Source organism: Apium graveolens, unplaced genomic scaffold, assembly GCF_009905375.1.
Source record: "Apium graveolens cultivar Ventura unplaced genomic scaffold, ASM990537v1 ctg1043, whole genome shotgun sequence".
In the NCBI taxonomy this organism is placed as follows: Eukaryota; Viridiplantae; Streptophyta; class Magnoliopsida; order Apiales; family Apiaceae; genus Apium; species Apium graveolens.
This window is the reverse complement of record NW_027417076.1, coordinates 24,703-30,221: the sequence shown is the minus strand read 5'-3', so window position 1 is coordinate 30,221 and position 5,519 is coordinate 24,703.

Sequence of the window (5,519 nt, the reverse complement as noted above, 5' to 3'; positions counted from 1 at the left end):
AGAGATTTGAGGAAAATGGATGGTGGATGGTGTATGTCACTTGGATTGATGACATGGCAAGTAGGTTGTGTTTCTTTGGCATAGCCATACAATACAAATAACTTTATGGATTCAAAATCTCAGCTGAGATATTTGAATATATATATATATATATATTCCTTTTCTTTTAATTATTGTTTAATCACTTTAATTAAGGATTAAACACCATTAATTATGACCACCTTAAAAACTCTTAAATAAATACCAAAAAAATATGATAAATACTTAAATAATATAAAATGATGTCCTGAAAGTTTTGGTCAACTTTAGTCAATGGTAGCTAGGTCAAACGTGGTCAACTGTGGGACCAACTGCTCGATTTTTGTGTCCGGACAAAAATTCTCTGAATGCTACAAAATTTTTATAATACTTAGAAAATACCATTTAAATGATCCATACCAAATTTCAAGTTATTCTATCATGTGTAAGTATTGTTTCTAAAAATAAAACTGTTCTGTCAGCCTTTCTTCCTAGTGAAAATATCATTGGTCTTGAAATGAAGGAGATGGATTTTTTGACCAAAGTTTTGACTTGAATAAATACTTAAAGTATATTTCCTAATATATAAAATATATTTGGATGACAGGAAATGTATTTTAGTATTTTTGAATAATTTTCTCCGAGAAATGTTGATTTTACGAAACGAGAGAAAATCACTGTAAGTATACAGAATTGTTTTGCACAACTGGATATTAATATTTCAATCATGAATATTAATAATCTTTGATTAAAAACTCTTTTGATATATGTAGAGATATATTTTGGAGCGAAGAGTTTAAATATTTTTGATATAGCACGAGACCTCTAAAGAATATTTCTGATATATTCCTTATTCGAGCTTGTTGCCATATTCCTGTTATAATACAGATCTAAGAAATATCATATCTTGATGTTTCTTCTTTGATCATATTGCCTTAGAGATATATTCCATAAAGATATAGTTTTGATATTTTACAAGGATGGAATATCTCTTTTATCTGTTTAAAAGACATGATTTTTCTAGTTTGATTTTTGACTTTGATTTGGAACAGTTAAATTCATGTCCTAATGGAGAGGATCTATGTGTTCTTAAATTTATGTTTAATCGTACAAATACCAAAATAAATAATATATCGAAGATATCCTTTCAAATTAGAAATTTTAGATCTGATTAATTTAAATAACTGAATAAATTTTATATTAGAATTTCTTACAAAATTTATTAAGATTACTAGAAAAGGAAATGGGGTTGGTGAGCCATTTAATATCTTATACCTAGACTAATAAATTTTTAAGTCTCTCTAAAATTATATAATATATTAGTTTTATATAACTAAATGTAAGAAGATAACAAAACATGAAGAATATATATGAAGTACAAAAATAAAATTATAATTCTAAAAATACAGTTTATTATTTCTCTGAAAATATAAATATAAAACTGCTAATTAAAAAATAAATTGCATGAACAATCTGTAATATGCTGGTTTCAATATCTTTCCATTTTTTGAGGTAAAATATTATGTTTTTTTAATCTTAAATGAAATATTTACGCACATTTTTTTTTTATTTTCTCTAAAGGTATTTTTTATATTAATCAATAAATATCTTATTAGACACGTTAATGGGCATATTAAAATTTCCTAAAATTTCATTATGCATATTAAATATTAACAAAATTTTATGGTGGAGTATAATGAGTCATTCCGAGTGAAATATGCTCGGGAACCCGTTATAATATTATAAGAATCATATTTTAGTATGAATTTATATGTCACATTTTACTATAAATTTCAATATTTATTTAACGGCTCCCGGACATATTTGACACAGTTGAACAGAAACTTCATTTTTTTGGCACAGGTGTTCAAAAAATTCCAAAAGTGGCACAGAACGCCACTTCCTCTGGGGTTCAACCCTAGAGGCCCAGAAGAAGTGGGGGGTAATTCTTTTTTTTTGTTTTTTTTCTTTCCTCCCGGATTGAGTTGTACTTGGTTGAATTGTTTGTAAGTTTTTAAGTAGGAAATATGAAATGGAGACCTAGATTTGAGTCTTCATATTAAATTGGGAAAAAATTATTTTGGTGTAATTTTTTTTTGTTGGGTAGTTCTGCAAGTCTATTTTTAGTACGTAAATATTTTTTTTTAAAAAAGTGTATGTATGATTTGTTGTGTTCTCAAAAAGGGTACCTTTATAGTCGGCAACGAAAATATTCAATGAAGACCTAATATTGAGTCCTAATATTAAATTGGAAAAAAGCATTTTGGTGTAATTTTGGTGCAAGCCTATTTATAGTACGTAATTTTTGTTTTTTTAAAAAAAGTGTTTATATGACCTTTTGTGTCTTCAAAAAAGGGTACCTTGCGAGTCGGTAAAGAAATGTTTTTATGAAAGGGTAGCTTGTTTTTTTTGTTGTAATAGAAAACAATAACATCTTTTAGTAAAAGTAACAAGATGAAATCGACTTGTCAACTTTTAGAAGTCCGAATCTTCAGACAAATATGAAAAGTTAAAAGAAGTACTGTGTGTACGTAAAGGATATGCAGATTTCCTAAATTCACGGGAGTAGGCACATTCAAATTTTGAAATGAATGACAGAGGTCAATAATTTCATTTTAAAATTTATAGGGTCAATAATATCAATTATTTCTTGATAGTCGGCAACGAAAATATTCAATGAAGACCTAATTTTGAGTCCTAATATTAAATTGGGAAAAAAGCATTTTGGTGGAATTTTTTTATTGGGGTACCTTGTGAGTCGGCAAAAAAATATTTTTTGAAAGGGTAGTTTGATTTATTTTTGCTGTAATAGAAAACCTATTTGTAGTACGTAAATTGTACTTTAATTTTAAATTTTGTTTTGTAATTTTTTAGTTTCATGGAATAGTGTATGATGGGGGAATATTTAGGGGTGAGCACAAAAATCCGAAAACCGGATAATCCGAATTTCCGGTCAGGTATCCAATTTAAAAAATCCGTAAATTTGGATATCCGTAAATTTCCATAAATATTGAAACGGATCCGGATCGCATTTTTACAAAAATTAGGATAACTGGATCCGATCCGGTTTTATTATTTCTAATAAAAAAATAAATTATACATATAATGTATATCATATAACTATTTTTTAAATATAAAATTAAGCTTATTTTGGGTTGTACTTGTGGGCTTTAATCTTCTGGCGTCTGGCCTTTTCGTTTTCCCTTTAGTCTTTAGGATTAGGTCATTCAGTATCATCACTACGGAGTACGGAGTACGGTCTCACTCTCAGAGTCTCAGACTCTTGCCTTCAGCTCTCACACAACAGTACGCAAATTGCAAAGTGTAAACCCCATCCCAGATCCCTGACTGCGTACTATCATCGTGATACAGTGATACACTGATACTAGTATCTACCACTATCAGGTATAAGCTATTCTATATTTTTATGAACTACTATATAATATTGTGTATATAACTATCTCTATTGATTTGTAAAGTTGCATGGTTTTATTTTCTTTACATGTTGATGCAGTCTTCACTATACACATGTGTTGTAAATATGTTGTGTACTTGATGATCACTTAAACAAAATGTCTAAGTAGATTTTACTTAGTAAAATTATGTAGCTCTCGACGGATAAGAATTATAGTCCCGACGGATAACTCATTATAGTCCCGACGGATGATTAACTTATTATCCATCGAGTGAGTAGCTTATGTAATAATAAGTTTGTAGCACAATGATGTATGCTCCTTTGTATAGAATCTGTAGTAGCATATAAGTCATGTTGACTTTAACTAGATATGCAGAATAGGTTGATTAATTGTACATAAGCAATGTCTTGTAATTCTGTATAAGTGAAATGAAGTCAAATGCCAAAATAGCTACCGACGGATGATTAACAAAGCCTTCGACGGATGATAAAATGACTATCAAAGGATGTTTAACATAGCAGTCGACGGATGATCAATCATGTCATCAACGGATGATCTGAAAGTCGACGGATGATCATATCAAGAATTCAAACATCAGTTGAACAGTGAAAGCTGACACACAGCCGTCGAGTTGGATACAAACACACTATGGAAGCCCATTAACTGGGTAATAGAGGATGAAAAGCAGCAAAGATCAAGACTGTTAGATTTTATATTTATTCAGTCTTTTTGACTTTGTAATCTTGGTAATATATAAACCAAGAGAGTAGCAAATAGAAAAATGACTGAGATAGCTGAGAAACACACAAACAGAGAAATCTTTGTAAGCATAATCTTTAGCATTTCCTGTATTCTCAGTAGTTCCATTTTGTAAGCAGCTGTGAGCATTTCTGCACACAGAGTCCTCTCGATATATTATATATATATATCTCTGGTGGAATTGTTTAAATCCACCAGAAAGTTTTTAAAGACTCTTGTTTTTAATTACTTATGTTTTGATTCATTCAAGTTTACATTCCGCATTGTGCTAATCAAAACAAATATATCTATAATCAAGTTGAACATTTTTATTTCAAGAAAAAGGTTCAAGAATTCCATTCAACCCCCCTTCTGTAATTCTTGCTATATTGTTAAGGGACTAACAATTGGTATAAGAGCAAGCTCTTAATCTACAAAGAGTTTAAAGATCAAAACAATTCAGCAAGATGAACAAGAAAGATGTTGGAGTCAAGATTCCTTTTCTTGATAAAGATAATTACCATCATTGGAAGGTAAAGATGCATCTTCATATGCTTTCTCAAGATGAGGCCTATGTGGACTGCATAGAAAGAGGCCCTCATGTTCCAATGAGAGCTGCAACAGGAAATGAGCCATCTGTTCCAAAGCCAAGGCATGAATGGTTTGATCCTGACATTGAACAAGTCAGGAAAGATAAAAAGGCCATGAACATTTTGTTCAATGGTGTGGATGCAGACATGTTTGATAACATCATCAACTGCAAGACTGCCAAGGAAGTTTGGGACACAATACAGATAATCTGTGATGGTACTAAGCAAGTAAGAGAAAATAAAATGCAGCTCCTGATTCAGTAATATGAGCATTTTCACAATGAGGAAAGTGAATCACTCACTGACATTTTTAGTAGATTCCAAAAACTACTAAATGCTCTTAAGTTGCATGGAAGAGTCTATCAGACTAAAGACTCCAATCTGAAATTTCTCAGATCTCTTCCAAAGGAATGGAAACCAATGACAGTCTCATTGAGAAACTCACAAGATTATAAGGAGTTTACTTTAGAAAGACTGTATGGCATTCTGAAGACCTATGAGCTTGAGATAGAGCAGGATGAAAGAATGGAGAGAGAAAAGAAGAAAGGAGGATCCATTGCACTAGTTGCTGATCTGGAAAAGGAGAAGGAAGTGAAGATGGAAGCTGTGGAATCAACTTCAAAGGTCTGTGAAAGTAAGGGTAAGGGGCTAGCTGCAGAAAATGAAGATTCATTGAGCCAAGATGACATGGAGGACATTGATGAGCACCTAGCATTCCTTTCAAGAAGATTTGCCAAGCTCAAGTTCAAGAAGAACT